The following is a 19,758-nucleotide window of genomic DNA, read 5'->3' as shown; positions in this document are numbered from 1 at the left end:
TAGAGTCGGATAGAGGAACTCACTTCCTTAGTGAGATCATGAAGCTGTTCTGTACTGCCTTGCAGGTTGACCAGAGGCTGCACTGTAACTACAGGCCGGAGGCGTCAGGCATGGTGGAGCAGATTAATGGAACTCTAAAGATGAGAATGGCAAAAGTGTGCTCTTCGACGTCACTAAATTGGCCTGGTGTTGCCTTTGATGTTAAAGATTTTGCGCAGCACTCCAGATAGAAGAACTGGACTATCCCTGCATGAAATTCTGATGGGGAGGGTGATGCTCTTGCCTGCAGTGCCATCTACAGCGTTGATAAACATCACCGGTGATTTGATCCTTGACTATTGCAAAGGACTAGCTGACGTGGTCCGTTCTGTGTCTCATCAGGTTGAAACTGCCACTGCACCTACCTCGGAAGACCTCTGCCACGACCTGACTGGGTCCTAGTTCAGAACCATGTGAGGAAGAACTGTCTTGATGCACGCTGGCGAGGTCTGTATCAGGTGATTTTGGTAACGAACACGGCTGCGAAGTGTGGAGGCTTGCCAAACTGGATACACGCCTCCTATACACGCAGAGTTTCAGGACCCTCGGAAGAAACAGCTCCTCTCCCTGAAGAAATTGCAGCTATGGTTGCGAGGCCACCGGAGAGGGCAAGCCAAGCTGTGGGGGTTTCTGAAGAGGCTAGATACCCACCAGGTCAAGATGAGAGGGGTCATGCTACACAAGGCCCAGGTATTGACTCTGAGGGAGACAGTAATGTTGCAAGTGGTATAGAGTCCGACTCAGCTGAAGAGACTGGTGTGGAAGATGGTCGAGTGCTGCGAAACAGAATTGAGGTCGCAAGGGAATCGCAGCCTGTGAGACAGGGGAGGCAGAACTTGAAACTTGCACGTGAAAGAGATCTTGCTCCCGTATCTGAGACATCTGAATCAGAGCAAAGTGATACCGAACAAGCACAGGAAAGCTTGAGGAGATCAAGGAGAGTGAGAGGACAGTGCTGGAGATACACTGCCCCGGAGTGGACCTATTTGGTTACAGATGCTGGGAACAGTGAGGTCCGGGAGAGTGAGGTCCGGACGAGTGAGGTGTGGAACGTCAGTGCTGATAATTGAAATTGAACTGTTAGTCCCAGGAGTAGAAGCTAATGGAGTTTTGACACTAACTGTACCGGATCCTCCATGACTGAGTGACTTGCGGAGCTTGACTCTAGAAGATTTTAAGTTTTCAACTTTGAGATATTAGCCACCAGCTCAGGAGATTGCAGCATTTCCCATTGAACTTTTGCAGCGTGTCATTGAGGAATTTGGCTCTGACCCTATAAGAGATGTAAATTGTACTGTGAACTGTAAATAGAACCGTTTTGTTCAAAAGAAGATAACCCATGCCTGAGTGGAAGACGAATAAAATTAGGGACTTTTCCATAGAAGAAGAAACATGGCTTAGGAAGCCTTTGAGCTGTGTATATAATTGTGCAATGAATTGAGAAAACTGTTTACACGACTTCAAAAAACTATATATGAACTTTGTTGCGCAGCAGTGAGAGGCAGAGAAAGAGATTTGTATTGATCCTCTTACAGTTACAATCCAAACAGTTGAAAATGGAGACTGGAAATTTGAATCTTAGGACAAAATGTGTAATAGGCACACGTATTGTAGTGGTAATCATAGTTATAGCGGTAGTGATTACTATGTCCATTATAGCTTCACACAAAGCAGAAGTTGATGGGGTGGGAGTACATGGGACATCCACACCTACCACATCTAGTACAAAAGAGGGTACATTCGGAGCTGACAGTGCTATGATTGATCAGACTATTCGCTTGTTGCACGTAGATTTGTCAAAATGTGATTATATGTTGAATGCTTATGAAAAGCTGTTGTATGAGTATGTGAACACAGTGGATGTGAGAGATTGTTATGTGTGTATGCAGTTACCTGCGTCAGTTGAGGCGGGTATTAGGTACCATCACTTGCCTCTGACCTATGGTATTACTTGTAGTTTGTTGCTTAGCATGTTTTATGGTAAGGGTCATTATGAGTACTATTTCTTAAATTATGATGTGGTGCTTTCAGAAGTTCCAGATTAAAAGCACTTGAATAAGTATGATTATTACAAGCAAGAAGAGAGAATGGAAAAGTATTTCATACCTACAGTTACTTTAGACACGGCGTATGCGCATAGACATAATTTGACATGTATGTTGACTGAAATAATGAAGAAGTTTGTAGATCAAGTAGAAGATAGACATAGGTCACTAGCAGTTATGTTTAATAATAGAAAGGGAAATTTTGAAAGGACCAAGGAAGAGTTAGCTCACAAGTCTAAGGGCAGTTATGGTCCAATAGCTTTAGACAGGGAACAGTGAGGAAAGCTTTGCATTAGACAGGTACAGACTTACTATGACAAGATCTCTGTGGGACAAAGTGTGTGTGTTTACATTTTCACGATTGAAGTCACTGCAAAGAAGTTCTTACAAGAAGCAGTACAAGTGGTGCCAAATGTGTAGTTTTTGTGTGGGAAGAATGCGTAAGTCCGATTTCCACTGAATTGGTATGGCACATGTTATGTGGCTGTTGTGGTTCCTGAGATACACCATGTGGAGGATTTGAAGAGTTTGGAAGGGAAGCAACCACATAGAGAGAGACATGGTACAAGTGCGGGAGAGATCATAGGAGATGTGTTTGGAGCACTGATGCCAAGTTTGGGAGTGGTTTTAAATGATTTTAAGATTAGCAAGTTGTCAACTATAGTGGATACGTTTTCAGTTAATATAGCTCAGTCTTTACTACTCGTGGATGGAGGGATGGTCTCGATAAGAGCTATGGTGATGCAAAACCGTCTTGCTTTAGATGTGTTATTAGCAAAAGAGGGCAGAGTCTGTAAAATGCTGAGGGTTCAACAGTGCTGTACTTATATCCTAGACCATAGTAAGAATCTTGAGAAATATATAAGTAACATCACCAAGATACACCATGAAATACATGACTTGGCAACTGAGGTTGTTTGGAGCAAAGTTGGTAAAGGATTTGGAAAGATTAGAAGTTGGTTTGCACATCTTGGAAAGGGAATTTTTGGTAATATCCTGAAACCAATAGTAATAGTTTTGTTTTGTATCATCCTTCTGATGGGAATGGTGAAAGCATTCAAGTGGCATAGGTGCAGACAAGTTGAGAATTCTCTTAGACAGTGAGAGAGGAGACTGGAGAGACTGCAGGATAGTCACTATGAGAATCTCAAAAATCTAGGGATGATTTGACAGGGGAGACTGGCTACAACTTTTGTTTAGGTCGGTTCTTTCTACAGGGAGTGTTAGGTGAATGTGATGACGCTAGTCATCAGAGGGGGAAACTGATAGAGCGCAGATTGCTCTGTCATTTGTAGGGGTGCATTATAATCATGAGTAGTTTGTGCCCGCATATGATCCTTTATTGTGTTAACAATGGGTCAGTAGATCGTTTACTGTGATAACGTGAAAAGTTAAGTACTAGGGGTAAACATGAAGAAATCAACGTCATAAATACATGTGACTCGATGCAAACCTTAATCTGTAGAATAATGCATGTATTTAATGACGATTTCACAATGTATGCGCTTATGTAACTCATCGATTTATATGTGCTCAGTAATAATGATTATTCATATGTGTGATTTATGAATATGTGCTGTTTCTTATGTTGGCCGAATTCTGTAGGCCTAACGTGTATTTCTCCCGGAGGCTCTCATTTCAGGTTTGCTAGTAAAATTAATGTGCATGAACAACTTGTTCTTTCTCATGTTCCTGTTGCAGATGGAGAAATTCATCCTTGTCAGTTAGAATGATGGCTTTGTTTTAGGAGTTAAGCTTGTGGAGGAGCAGATGCATTGAACGGTGATAATGTGGGGTGGTGTTCTTTCTCACCGGAGAGAGCCTGGAAATCAATGTCATCGAGCTAAGATCTTGGAGCATTGTTGCCACATGGAATGTTATCCTCAAGGAGGAGGCTTGCGTGGATGGGGTGATGCTCCATAGCATTATGAGACAGCTTTTCCAAGTTCTTGTATTGGAGTTAGGGACAGAGTCCGGGGATTTCTGCCTTCCCTTGAGAGAAGAGAAGATCTTAGAACGAGCTCTGTAGCTTATGCTACTTGACCCATCCAGGGTGAATGGACTTCTTAGGAAGCCTTCACGTGCTGACACCTTTTTCAGAACTTGCTTTAGGGAAACGCTAAGTAGGTATGTCACGTTAGTGGTAGTGTAGGGACAGACTAATGCTTTTTGCTTACAAACCCCAATGAAGGAGACACTCGATATTGGGGGAAGTTATTTTTTGTGTCCTGATTTTGGAATTAGTTATCCTGTGTATGCTGCATCGACTTAACTTTACCCGTAGGTTTGGCTTTGTATTAGTTCAAATGTATTTCTTTACCCTCATCCTGAGGTGTTTGTATGTCCAGCTGTTCTTGGCTTTGTAATAAACTAATTAACTTTGGATTGAGAGTCTGTGATTCTTTGGAGTTATGGTTCACTGGAACAGTGATGAGTAAATTTGCTAACGATTTCTCCTCCCCTCCACACTTTAATTCAAACAAAAAGAGACATTGGCCACGGGTTCCATAGTTAGTCTAGAATGTGGAACCCGGCTCCTTCAGGACTATAAGCACTTTACCAATGGTAACCAGTGCTAAAGTGCATGTGCTTCTTCCCTAAACATGTTAGTGATTGGTGTATAACTGAGTGGGCTTTGCGGGGCAGCCAACCTCAGGAGGTGTGCCCCTGGATTTTTGGCAGTTGGGACAGCCCAGGCTGTCTTTGGGCTGGTTTTTGGCTCCCTCAATTGGGCTGGTGTGGGGCAATATAGCCAGCCATTTTCTTGACACCACCACCATTTTAGGTAGTGTGACAAGGTGGGCGCTGCTCAGGAGATTTAATCGTGTTTTAGATCGAGTGAGTAATTTCATTAAAATAAAGCATACACATGGACGAGCGTGTCAAGAAGGCTATGCGCCTGCTCACTGATGCAGGTAGCGTGGATTTGGTGACACAAGGCTCACGGATATCAGCATGCCCGGTGCGACGTGCAGCGGGGGGAGTGGTAGCGGCAGTAATCGCATGCTCTAATGAGCTGTAATACAAGATGAGCAGTCGGGCCACTCGCGCATGAGGAGAGCACGAGGCATGCATGGTGTACGAGGCACTACACAGAAGCCTGCACTGCAAATTGTAGTGTCAAGAGGGGGAGGGGCCTGTTCACGGCACTCCAGGGCCGCCGCTGGACAGAAGAGGTTGACGAGGCCACACAAGAAGCGGCCTCCTTACATGGCAATAAAGAAAAGGAGGAATGGGTTGGAAGAGGGATGTTAAAGTGGCCCCAAGGAAGGAGGAAACAGCAGGGGGAAATGACAAACAGCAGGGAGATAGGTTGTTAGGCCCCAGCCTTCAGATAAATATAGGCAATGAGAAAGGGGGGGCTAGAGAGAGCACTGAGATGGGGACATTGAGGAGGCGGAGCCACAAAAGAGAAGGAAGCCAGACATGGGAGAGTGGGAGGATTTAGCAGAGGCATGGGAAGCTCAGGACATGGAGACCGACAGGGGGAGGGAGTGGCAAGAAGCAACGGTTTTCAGGAGTGTACTGAGGCCCAGGATAGATTTGAGTAGCAGTTTCCATCGAGGTCTTTGGCCGTGGGGTGGTGGACAGGGCCCCATGGGGTATGCGATCTAGCTTATCGGAGGAGGGAGGGTGGGGGAAAAGGAGGGAAAGAGGAACCTGGTGGTGCGTTAAGGGTACAAGAGAAGAATCAAGTAGTGGGCCTGCCTCATCTTTGGTGGTGGCCATATGGAATGGAGTGAGGAGCAGGATGGGGTTGAAGAAGTTGAGGAGGAGGGGATGGTGGGGATGAGATTAGGATGGAGGGTCAAAGCACTGGGCAAGGTGTAGTCTGAGGGGGTCAAGGTAGAGGAGTGGCCCCAACGAAGTGGTGGGGGCACTTTGGGGGGCGAGGCCAGGGGCAGGAAGGTGGGAAGGGTGGGTCAAGGAGGGTAGCCCCACAAGGTCAGAGGAGATGGGGGCATTGGATCTGGGTCCCAGTGCAGGGCATAGAACAGGTAGGCATGGATACTAACCCCGGCATTCTGGGCCTACCTTCTGTTTTACAGGCGCGTCATTACTACCGGAGGGCAAACTTGGGAGAGTCTTATGTGGCTCAATGGCACCAAGAGGAAGAAATGGCAGGGTCTAGCACGGCCAGCTAGAGGTGGATGTGAGACAGCGACGTTGCTGCCATACAAAGGTCTGGGGCGGCCTCGGCAGTGCAGCAACTCGGATGGGTCCCCCGAGAATGAGGGCTGCCATACGGGGCTGGGTATGATGGGGGGCCAGCTTGGAGGGCGCATTACACCCTCAGGTGCCTCTCAATGCCTGGAAAGGGGCTTTCTGCTTTTGACCCTACACAGATGGTTACAAAAGTCAGGTTACCCACAGACGTGTGGGAGTGTGCTGACTCTCATCATCTGTTGGACTTTGATTGGAGGAGTCTGGAAGAAGGGGAACTAGTAGATGATGAGCCAGTTGAGGCAGTAGAATGTAGCTGGTGGCAACATGGTGCATGTGGGAGGGTTCCGCTAATGTTGTGCCTAGTGTGTTACAGGAAGGGTGTGCTGATCGGGAGACTTGGCATTGCGTGATGGTAAACGTGGAACCCTTGCAGCTGGTAAGGCGGCTGTATCTGGTGCAGAGGCTGACCTTGATGTCAGGTAAGGGCACTAGTGGCGGGGATGATTGGGTAAGGGTCAAAAGGAAGGTGTCCATGGGGGTCGAGGCAGGGGGAGACTGAGAAAATGGAGATGTCCAACTGAAGAAAGGTTTGTACGTGAAGGATGCAGGGGTGGGGACAATTCCAAAGAAAAAAAAGAGGCGACCCCTGCGGGGCACAGACAGCATCAGGGATGATGCAGGCCGGAAGTGACAGGGACTGTGCATGAGAGCCTAAAGGAGTGCACAATGGGGGGGGGTGTTCAAGGAACTTAAGATTAAGAATCTTCCATATATGGGGTAACGAAACCCTTGGTCACCCACATAATGTTGGCTACGAGTGACAAAATATGGAAAGGGGAGTATATGGAGATGCTGAAGCTGCTCCAAGGGGAGCTGCGGATGAAGGAGGGTTCCAAAGAAGAGGAATTTGAGCTGTCCAAGTGGCCCAAGGTGCCAGAGAGCATCGGGAATTGGATAGCTGCATTTTTAATTTTCACAAGTGTATCCTGGAAAAAGTACCTGGAAAGGTGGGTGTCCATATTTACATATATGGATGTGATTAGAGGGGAGCAGATCACGTATTAGGGTCAGGCGTGCTTACAATATGAGGAAGAGTTTTGTGCGTGTTTAGCTTGGGATCCTGAGGTTAAGTAGGGAGAGATCGACAATGATCTGTGGCACCAGGCAATGGGCCCAGAGAAATTCGGAAAGACAATCTTTATGGCGAGTGTCTACCCAGTGGTATAGCAGCCCTTACAGCAACACCCCACCCAAGGAGGGGTGGGGCAAAGCCACAATAGGGGGTGCTCGAGACATACTGGCACTTCAATAAAGGTGTACGAGAGAGTACTGTAAGTTCTGGCATGAGTGCTGTAAGTGTGGAGTGAGACACACACTGGTGCAGTGCTATGGAGCAGTAGGTAGTGGTCAGGGGCAGCAGACTGGGCAGCGGAATAAAAATAAAGGACCATCAGGGTAATAAAGCACCAGGTAACCAAGGAGGATGTGGATCACATGGTAACATGGACAAGGGCTTACACGCCAATTCAGGTGGAGAGCTTGGACTACTGGTTGGCCCTATACCACCAAAGAGAAGATGAAGAATTGTTGAGTGCAGGTTTTCGGGAGTGTTTTAAGTTAGGGTATGAGGGTCGAAGGTTAGATAAGTGAGTAGATAATTTGAAGTCATCAAGATCACACAAGTAGGTGCTGCGGGCAAAGCTCCAAAAGGAGGTACAGGAGGGCAGGAAGGAGGGCATCTTCAGCGCATGGCCAATGCAGGACCTGATAGTTTCACCCATTGGCATGTTGCTAAAGAAGGAGAGGGGGCAATTCATGCTAATACAATATTTGTCATGGATAGAAGGGGACTAGATCAATGATTTTTGCAGTGTTTTTATATATAGAGCGAACTTGACCCGAATCCAATCAGGTATCAGAGCGCTTTACATAGCACCAGTTACGTTGAGGACACACATTCATTCTTTGTTGGGCACGGGGAGATTAAGTGTTTTGCCCAGAATCACAGGATGTTCAGCGTCATTACCGAGACTCGAACCCAGTTCCCCAGGTCTGAGGTCGAGCGCCCTAGCCGTTAAGCCAACTCGTCTCCCCAAATTACATTACATGATTACATTTCGGAAGAAGGGGCATCAGTATCTTACTCGTCAGTGGATGTAGCAATGGCACTGGTGGAACAGGTCAGTCCTGGGTTATTGATGGCAAAATTCGATTTAAAATCGTATTTTAGGGTGTTGACAATACACCAGAGACTTTCTAGTTGCTGGGGATACGGTTTGATGGGGTATGGTATGTGGACAAGGCCCTTCCAATGGAGCACTCCATCGCATGTGAGCTTTTCAAACGCTTCAGCACTTTCTTGCAATGTGTTTTTACCTGGCAGAAAAGGAGGGCTACAGTGATGCACTACATGGACGATTTCTTTTTTGTAGGTCAGCCTGGTTCTGTGGACTGTCAACAACAGTTGGCAAGTTTTTAAGAGTTCATGGGGGACATTGGGGTGACACTGGCACCTGAAAATACAGTTGGACCCAGCACAGAGCTTTCATTCATGGGTACTGAACTAGATTCGGTATCTATGGAGGCGTTCCTCCCAGTGGACAAAAAAGTTAATATGCAGCTGTTGCTGGACGTTATGCTAGAAAAGTAAAAGGTGACGGTCTGGGAGGTCTAGGATCTGCTAGGCCATCTCAACTTTGCATGTAGGGTAGTGAGGGCAGGGAGGAGTTTCTGCAGGCATCTTGGTTTGTTATTAGCCGGTATATCTCTGCCTGATCATCAGATTGTCATCAGACATGAAAGAGGATCTCCGTAGGCCAAGATGCGTCTTTACAACGCGTGCCATTACCCCGCATTTTTTACTTCGCAAAATCTTTTATAATCCAGGGCTTTACTACGCAACCCATTACAACGCATTCCCCATTACATCGCAATTTGCTATTCTAACTCCACCAGGGAGTTGGGGAATGCGTTGTAATGGTTTGCAGTGTAAAGCCCTGTATTGTAAAAGATTTTGCAGAGTAACAAAAGCGGGGTAATGGCATGCGTTGTTACACATGAGTTTTAAAGGATGTTTACCCGCTGCTGCCAGCAATGTGGAACACAGGGAGAAAGGATGCTTCAGTTGATATTAGGGTCTCTGGCAGAATCCACTATAAGGACATATATGCAGGTTTGGAAAGGGTTCCTGGATAATGGGGCTAGGCAGAGGTCAGAGATCTGGCACATAGAGGAGGATGTAGTTCAGCACATACTAGCATTGATAGAAAAAAGGCTCTTGTGGGGCTAAGCGCCCAAAGCCAGGGAGCAGGAGAGTAAAATGTTGGAGGGCTGGGCGAGAGAACGGGGTCGTCAACCCCATGTTCAGAGGCCATTGTCAAGGCAACTCTCAGGAAAAGTTGTTGGGGTTGTACCAGGTTTATCCAATGGCAGGGAGGAGACATTTCTGTTCTCAACACTAATGTGGTGGATGTTTTTCGGGGCATTCAGAGTATCTGAAATGTTGAGGCATGGGGGAGTACCAGGGTTAGTATGGGAGGATGTTAAGGGCAGGGTTGACGGTTTGGAGTTGCACATTCAGCATTCCAAGACCGATCAGAAAGCCAAAGGGAGGACCGTAGTTTTGCAGCCATTCCCAGTTTTGAGCCTATGCCCAGTGAAGTGGGAAACCAAACTCAGGGCGATTACCAGAGCAGCTGAAGGGGCAATATGGCACACATTCATTTGGGATTGGGGTGGACACAGAAGTGGCACAACAGGGACAGAAGTGGCACAACAGGGATGGTGCAGGGGCAGGATTATGCAATTGTGTAGGTGGACATCGTATTGCTTTCAGCGTTATGGGAGGTTGGAACAGTGGGATTGCTGATAGTGTTATGTTGTGTCTTTGCATCTCATATATACCATTCTTTTCAAGTGCTTTGGATAGTAGGACATTCGTTTGTTAAGTGAGGAATTCTGCAACATTAATTTAGATAGTGCTCCTGTTGGGGTGGTCTGGGATTCCTACAAGGCATTTTTATGAGGGGAAATTATCAGCATGCTATCGTTTAAAAGGAAGAAATCCATTGCAGAGGTAGGAAAGTTAGAAATTCAGATTCAGGCCCTGGAACAGAAATTGGTCAGTGTATTGGGTGATGAAGAGAAAGAATCACTACAAACCTCTCTCTGGGAGGCTAGCAAAATATCTCACTTTGAATATGGAGAAAATTGTGGGAAATTGCTCACCTGGAAAACTGAGATAGATCAAGTGAGAAACATTATAAAATAAGTAAAATGCAATAACACAGGGGTATTGTTTATGAATAATGAGGACATCAAGAATGCTTTTCAGAATTGTTTTGGTCTTGCTTTGTTCAGAATATAATAATTCATATTTCTAAACTTGTGTAGAATCTTTTTGTGGTGTATTCATTGTTACTGTGTATGTGTGTGTTACTCAAATACTTTTACACATCACCTATTTTAACAAGCCTGCCTGATCTGCGTGAAGCTACCAGAGGGTGAGCACAGGTTATCCCAGTTGATCTAGCTTAACCTCTCTAGAGTGGCGGTTCTGCCTGGCTTGTTGCATCACCGACCAAAACCTACAATATGTGCAAGATAAATGTTTTAAAAAGTCACCGAAGCAGACATACTATTGTTCAGCAACCACATATATGTTAACTAGTGTGCTGCAATGATAGGCTAGGGCACATCTAACATAGTTGCAGATATCATGTCGCAAACAGTAACGACATACCCAGGTAAAAGATGCACAGCCTCTGATGTCTCAGTGCATGATTAAAAGCCCACTTGCATTTTCTGAATGCCTCAGCGCAGTACTAAGACATATACAACCCCTAGTGATACACCTCTCCTGATTTTCCTCATGCCCTGGTTTCCAAATACTGAAATATCCAAAGCCTTCTAACACAATACCTCTCTCCTGGAACACAGAATACATTTACAGCCCAGTAATGAGCAGTTCAGTGACCTCTGTTAGTGCACTGGTACCCATTCATCTGCAGTGAACCCTGGCATCTCCTAATTGAGGCAGACACACACAAGTCTAGGCACATGGGACCGCTATCCTGAGGTGCTCCATGCCCTGGTATACCAGTACAGAGAAATCCCTACAGCTCTTTGCTGTGCATCTCTACCCTGATTGCAGTGCATCTTTGTAGCACAGTACTGAAGATGCCTCAGTGGGGCAGATTTACAAGCCCCTTGCGACACTTTTGCACTGCCGAACGGTGTTGGAAAAAATGCAGCAAATTTACAACGTCAACGCATCTAGGGAGATGCATCACGTTGTAAAGCCCTGCTTGATATTATAACTGCGTCAGTTATAATGTATGCAGGGTAGGCGTTACCATGCAGGGAAGCCTCATAAAAGTGATGCAGTGAAATCTACAAAATTTCACTGCGTGACTTTTAGGATGCCACTGCGTCAAAACCTTACGCCTGCTTGAAGCAGGCATAAGGCTTGACGCAATGTATTGGGAATAGGCTGCAACATGCATTGTTGGAGTTGCTTCGTACTTGAGACACGACTCCAGCAATGCGTGACTTTTCCATCAGCAGATGTGTCAGAATTTCTGACGCATCTGTCACTCCTTGCGCCATAGTGCGCCATATTGTAAATATAGCGCATCTATGGTGACGCAAGGGTTTTTCTCGCAGGAGCAGGGAAACTGACGCATCTGTACAGATGCGTCAGTTTCTTGTAAATCTGCCCCATTATGTTTAAAATTCTGCATACTGATGTACAAGTGCAACACATTCAAAAGACCTCTCAAAAAGCATGTCATTTATGTATATAACCTGCGGGCCAGAGTCTGCAAAATACCAGGAAGACAATTTAATGGTTACTGCCCTATTGCGAAAAAGTGTGTGTGTGTATGTGTGTGTACATGGGCTCACATGCATAACCTTTCTGCATCCATAATGGTATGAGTAAGACAGCTAAAAGGGATTATGTTGTATCCGTAGTCTCGGTAATAGCTCTTGACTCACAAACATCCTCGCTGTTTTTGGGATTCAACCTGTAAACTGCTATTTCTTTGAACGGTGTGCCACTCACTGAGCTATCACCAGATTATGGTATGTCCTGTTGTTTCATGTAAGTATAAATGTGCACTACGAGAACTCACTAAATAGCTCCGCCCAGCGATATCAAGAATGGAGCAAGTCAATTCCTGTTAATGGTAGCACGGGGATATCATTATGCCATTCACACATCACTATACCACCCTTACATCACTTTTCCCTTGTTAATAATTACGCAAAAGTGGCACAAGGGGCTTGTAAAGAAACCCCATCGTTCCTAGTTCATTGTAAGTGCCTTTCTCTAAGTGCCTCATTTCTGGAGTAATTTAAGAGTCTTATTTCCAATTCACAGAGCATGACATTGACAGAGCAATGGAAGAACAAAACTGCTGCATGACAGTTGAAGTGTCAAATCATTTCAAAGAGCACCATTGCCAGATCATTAAGTGCATTGTTGCCAGATCACTGCAACAGTACAACATAAATGTAAGTACCTCTTTGCCAGATGACTGTAAGTTCACAATTTTCACATCATTTCCATGGCACTGTAAGATAATTATTGCCGTCTAACATTATGTGCATAATTTATTATTTTAATGCTACATTCTCATATCCAAGTAAGTACATCAACACTGACAGATTTCCGGGCCATCCCCTTCTGTCCTTTCCGCCAGCTGCTCTTGCTGTTTTGTGCTTGCTGACAGAAGGAAAGGAACCCAAGGAGTGCAAATCCACTCCCATTGTGGGCCTCTGGATGGACAGGGATGGTTCAGCTGCTTGCAGCATCCTTACCTTGACTTCAGATGAAGCACTGATGGTGCCTACCACCAAAGATTTCTTCCTACTTCTTACTTTTTTTCCTTTCAGAGCTTGATCTTATTGGACCTTCTTAAGTCATTAGTGTTAGCTACCCCTAAATAAATCCTTAAAAGTCTCTTAACTAGTTCACGCCATGTTTTTTGGCAGCCTGGCGTTATTCAATCTCTGTGAGATCAGTTTTATGGAAAATGAATTAATTTATTAAAAGAATTGAACACTTATAAAGCGCACTGCCACTGAATAGCAGGGTATTCAGACAGAATATTGAGTTGGAAATGCTGTCTTACACAAATATCGAGTTGGAAATATTGTGACACAGAAATATCGACAGCAAGAATATAGTGGAAAAGAATATCAAATTTAAAGTAGGAAATATAATTTTTAAAAATATAAAAGTAATTACTATGGTTTGCAAAAATATACTCGTTTAAAATATCGATTTTTGAATTAGTGTTATGTACTTTAGTTCCCATTTTAAATGTATGTGATGTATTTTTTTTGTATAAGTATAGTTTATGTTTTTTGATATATGTGTTCACTTTTTAGTAGTTATCAATTTTATTTTAATTACATTTTGCATTTTTTAGTTCCATAGCAGGTTGTGGGTTTATAGGGGAATATGGTGGGAAGTAACTTAATTATAATAAATTAATGATTATTTTTTTTATTAATATTTATTTAGTTGAGATTTTATAGTGTTAATTGTGAGAAGTAATTTATTTTGATTAATTTATAATTTGTTGGTAATTTATATTAATTAATTGATTAAAAACCAATCATGAAAATTGTGTAATTAATTTTAGGTGCAGGTTGTGGGGTTTATAGGGGTAAATGGTGGGAATTAATTTATGTTTAATTAATTAATAATTAGTTGTTATTTAATACTAATTAATTAATAATTAATTAGGGTAATTGTTTATTTTTTTGTGTGGGTTTTACTTTTTAAGGGCGGGGAGTAAATTCATTTTACTTTTAGTTTTGTAATTGAAAATAAGTTTTAATTGGGTAATTATTTTTTTTACAGTTTAATTTTAGTTGTGGGCTGTGGGGATTATAGGCTTAAAGTGTGTGAAGTTTATTAATTTTTATGAGTTTTAATTTGTTTTTTAATTAAAAATATTTCTATAATTGGTAATCAATTATGTTAATCATGGAAGTACATTAAAATTTAGATTTGAGATGTGAATTGTGTGGTGTTATAGGGTAGGAAATAAAAAAAAGTTAATTTATGTAATAATGAATGTTTTTGTTTCTAAATAATTTTTAATTAAAAATATTTGTTTGAAAATAATTTTTTTTATTTTCTTTAATATAATATTTGTAGGTATTTTTCATATGCCTTTAACATTATACTAGGTTTATTTTTAATTTTTAACATTAAATAGATTTGTTATTTAATGTTTAACATATTTATATATTTTTTCTATTTATTTAGTTTTTTAAAGATTTGTGTTCTTATTTTGTTTGTTTTTAATTTTGAACTGACTGGATTGAAAATATTTATTGTTGCCCCTCTGCAATCCAACAGTTTCCTTACGGTTGCACTGATTGGAGGGAGAATAGTAAATGTTATCCCGCCACTATCTAACACTTTCCCTACTGTTGCACTCACTGAAGTGGGAATAGTAAATTGTATCCCTCTGCTATCCAACACTTTCCCTACTGTTACAATTATTGGAGTGGGAATAGTAATTTTTACCCCTCTGCTATCCAACACTTTCCCTACTGTTGCAATGACTGGAGTAGGAATAGTAATTATTACCCCTTCGCTATCCAACACTTCCCCTACTGTTACACTCATTGGAGTGGGAATAGTAATTTTACCCCTCCGCTATCCAACACTTTTCCTACTGTTGCACTGACTGGAGTGGTAAATGTAAGTTCATTTTTTATTTTTCTATTTTGTTTTTAAAATATTTTAGTTGTTCATATTTTGTTAGTTTTTAATTTTGAACTGACTGGAGTGAAAATATTTATTGTTACCCCCTCCGCAATCCAACAGTTTCCCTACTGTTGCACTGATTAGAGTGAGAATAGTAAATTTTATCCCGCCACTATCTAACACTTTCCCTACAGTTGCGCTGACTGGAATGGGAATAGTAATTTTTACCCGTCTGATATCCAACACTTTCCCTACTGTTACACTCACTGGAGTGGGAATAGTAATTCTTAGCCCTCCGCTATCCAACACTCTCCCTATTGTTGCACTCACTGGAGTGGGAATAGTAATTTTTACCCCTCCGCTTCCAATACTTTTCCTACTGTTGCACTGACTGGAGTGGTAAATGTAAGTTTTTTTTTTAATAGAGACACCCAATGGATTGAACACTACTGAAGATATGCACAACTTTTTTTAGATGATGGTTATATGGATCAACTGAGTGTAGTTTACAGATTTCTAATAAATTATTAATATATGGTTTTTAGAACTGTAAATTATAGATTTTAATCCAATACACTTAAGAGATGCGCTGTCCGCACTTTATATAACAACTAAAGATCTGAAATGATTACACAGTTGCCAATATGGCGGCATTCAAAATAGGGACTGATAAAACTCATCCACTGCAGACAAATTGTAAATAGATATTATAAAATGCTTTTAACACTCGATTGAATAATATTAGAAAAATTGCACAGCATTATCACTTTTTGGGTTATTTATTTATTTAGTACTATGCACTTTACCTTACAAATAACACAATTTGCGCACAGGATATATAGGAAGCACTTTAAATCAAAAATTAATGCTCAGTAAAACCAAAGGGAATAATATAGAAATGCCTTGTATACATATGCATAAATATACAAACTAAAGGGTCCATAGGTTTGGAAGAGCATCAGATATAACAGCATCTGTTAGAAAATACGTTTTTAGTAAATTCAGGTAAGACATGAGCATTTACGCAGAAATATTACTATATAAATATGTTTACAATGTTTTGCACATAAGTATTTATATTTGTGTGATAATATGTATATTTTAATTATTTATGCATATTTAAATATTTAATTAATAATTTATTTATTTAGTTATTTACTTATTACACACAAATATGACTGTGGGATTGCTTGAAATAGTAATGACAAAGAATGTAATATACCCACAAATGTATTATAATGAAGCAGATGGCAAATCTGTACATATGTGAATGAGCGATCTGAAATTGAAAGTGTTTCCTTTCTGTTTACTGTCAAGTGATGAAGGGGAAAGGGTGTTTTCACTAAGCATATAAAATGTATGGTGTACTGCATTCTCTTTGTGTGATCAAGGGCACTTGGTGCCCGAAATGCGTCACGGAGATAGATGAGTGAGAAAATAAACAACAACTTGTCAAATTTATCCTGGTGTTCGTTTCTCGCAGTTCGCCGCAAGGAGGTGCTGAGAGTGGCATTTTGGTGCATATATATATATGTATATATATGAAAAAGGTTACCGTCCCGTTCTCCGTAGTCTCCAGGAAGATACACAGGTACAGACCACAACGTACTGCCGAAATTAAATGAACAGTGCAGACTTTATTCCATGCACCCTGACATGACGCATTTCAGTCGCTTGAACACGACCTTGATCACATGACACGCTATAATCAAGTCTTTATTTTTGAATGCTTTCACCAAGTACCCTCCTCCTAGAACAGCCAATAACAATACATGATGAAACTAAACATCACACTACAATGACCAGGAGCACCCAAATTCATAGACATAAATGAAATGTTAAAATCCCGAAAATAAACGACTGATACTGTGTATACTATATACATAATATCTGATAATTAAACAAAGAACATTCTTAAAGGGGTCCTGCTCATAAAATCATCGCGTCAAATTGTTGATAGCTGTACGGGAGGTTGAATAAAAACCACAGTGCTAGTGCTAATAGAATGTAACCAATGTAGATGTATAAAAAAGGAGTAAAGCATGTAAAAATGCCTTTTTAATTATCTACTTATGGGAGACGAAAAAAGGAATCTCTAATCTCCCAACCATTCATATACTTGGCCAATAGGTACAAATTCAATATATGTGAACATATAAAAAGGAAGCTGTAGCTGATTCCCAACACTCATGTACAATAGCATTGCCAAAGAAATTGTTAAAATGCACACTAAGGTGCCAATTCCGATCCGGTAAAAAAATTCCCCGTCCGACTCGTATCCGGATTTTTTTCCGTCCGAATCGTCAAAGTAGCGTACAAACTGCCAAGTACGATTCGAACGGAAAAAAGTCCATACGAATCGCATTGGGAAGATTTCCCCACACGTCCTCGGGTCGGGAAAAGTCACCGACACGTCCCCGGGCGAGAAACCCACCGTGCGGAAAAATAAAGTCCGACTGCGCAAGTACGATCCCTCCCGTCCTCCCCATTTCACAACCGTACGCAAAAAACACCGTCCGAACCGAACTCCCATAGCAACCATGGAGACATGTGCCCGCATACGCGCCGAACACCCCACCACCCCCCGCCCGCGTATGTACGCCCCGAACCCCCACCCGTGTATGTACGCACCAAACACCCACCCGTGTATGTACGCCCCCGAACCCCCCCCAGCCGTGTATGTACGCACCGAACCACCAGCCGTGTATGTACGCCCCCGAACCCCCCCCAGCCGTGTATGTACGCACCGAACCACCAGCCGTGTATGTACGCACCTAACACCCACCCCAGCCGTGTATGTACGCACCGAACCACCAGCCGTGTATGTACGCACCAAACACCCACCCGTGTATGTACGCCCCCGAACCCCCCCCCAGCCGTGTATGTACGCACCGAACCACCAGCCGTGTATGTACGCCCCCGAACCCCCCCCAGCCGTGTATGTACGGACCGAACCACCAGCCGTGTATGTACGCACCAAACACCCACCCGTGTATGTACGCCCCCGAACCCCCCCCAGCCGTGTATGTACGCACCGAACCACCAGCCGTGTATGTACGCACCAAACACCCACCCGTGTATGTACGCCCCCGAACCCCCCCCCAGCCGTGTATGTACGCACCGAACCACCAGCCGTGTATGTACGCCCCCGAACCCCCCCCCAGCCGTGTATGTACGCACCGAACCACCAGCCGTGTATGTACGCACCAAACCCCCACCCCAGCCGTGTATGTACGCACCGAACCACCAGCCGTGTATGTACGCACCAAACACCCACCCGTGTATGTACGCCCCCGAATCCCCCCCCCAGCCGTGTATGTACGCACCGAACCACCAGCCGTGTATGTACGCACCAAACACCCACCCGTGTATGTACGCCCCCGAACCCCCCCCAGCCGTGTATGTACGCACCGAACCACCAGCCGTGTATGTACGCCCCCGAACCCCCCCCCAGCCGTGTATGTACGCACCGAACCACCAGCCGTGTATGTACGCACCAAACACCCACCCGTGTATGTACGCCCCCGAACCCCCCCCCAGCCGTGTATGTACGCACCGAACCACCAGCCGTGTATGTACGCCCCCGAACCCCCCCCAGCCGTGTATGTACGGACCGAACCACCAGCCGTGTATGTACGCACCAAACACCCACCCGTGTATGTACGCCCCCGAACCCCCCCCAGCCGTGTATGTACGCACCGAACCACCAGCCGTGTATGTACGCACCAAACACCCACCCGTGTATGTACGCCCCCGAACCCCCCCCCAGCCGTGTATGTACGCACCGAACCACCAGCCGTGTATGTACGCCCCCGAACCCCCCCCCAGCCGTGTATGTACGCACCGAACCACCAGCCGTGTATGTACGCACCAAACCCCCACCCCAGCCGTGTATGTACGCACCGAACCACCAGCCGTGTATGTACGCACCAAACACCCACCCGTGTATGTACGCCCCCGAATCCCCCCCCCAGCCGTGTATGTACGCACCGAACCACCAGCCGTGTATGTACGCACCAAACACCCACCCGTGTATGTACGCCCCCGAACCCCCCCCAGCCGTGTATGTACGCACCGAACCACCAGCCGTGTATGTACGCCCCCGAACCCCCCCCCAGCCGTGTATGTACGCACCGAACCACCAGCCGTGTATGTACGCACCAAACCCCCACCCCAGCCGTGTATGTACGCACCGAACCACCAGCCGTGTATGTACGCACCAAACACCCACCCGTGTATGTACGCCCCCGAATCCCCCCCCCAGCCGTGTATGTACGCACCGAACCACCAGCCGTGTATGTACGCCCCCGAACCCCCCCCCAGCCGTGTATGTACGCACCGAACCACCAGCCGTGTATGTACGCACCAAACCCCCACCCCAGCCGTGTATGTACGCACCGAACCACCAGCCGTGTATGTACGCACCAAACACCCACCCGTGTATGTACGCCCCCGAACCCCCCCCAGCCGTGTATGTACGCACCGAACCACCAGCCGTGTATGTACGCACCAAACCCCCACCCCAGCCGTGTATGTACGCACCGAACCACCAGCCGTGTATGTACGCACCAAACACCCACCCGTGTATGTACGCCCCCGAACCCCCCCCCAGCCGTGTATGTACGCACCGAACCACCAGCCGTGTATGTACGCACCGAACCACCAGCCGTGTATGTACGCCCCCGAACCCCCCCCAGCCGTGTATGTACGCACCGAACCACCAGCCGTGTATGTACGCACCAAACCCCCACCCCAGCCGTGTATTTACGCACCTAA

General features: G+C 44.7%; 1 long non-coding RNA gene across 3 annotated transcripts in view; it reads left to right on the top strand.

Moving 5' to 3' along the window:
- LOC146866680 (uncharacterized) overlaps positions 1-19,758 on the top strand; it is a 213,410-nt gene that overhangs the window by 152,695 nt on the left and 40,957 nt on the right. For all 3 annotated transcript variants that reach the window (XR_014965747.1, XR_014965742.1, XR_014965746.1), the window contains exon 3: positions 12,634-12,767. This is a non-coding gene — a long non-coding RNA (uncharacterized LOC146866680). The remainder of the gene's footprint in view (positions 1-12,633; positions 12,768-19,758) is intronic.

The sequence above is a fragment of the Triturus cristatus genome, chromosome 1_2, assembly GCF_964204655.1.
Source record: "Triturus cristatus chromosome 1_2, aTriCri1.1, whole genome shotgun sequence".
NCBI lineage: Eukaryota > Metazoa > Chordata > Amphibia > Caudata > Salamandridae > Triturus > Triturus cristatus.
The sequence above is the reverse complement of the archived record's forward strand: the minus strand, read 5'-3'. Positions and strand labels throughout refer to the sequence as shown.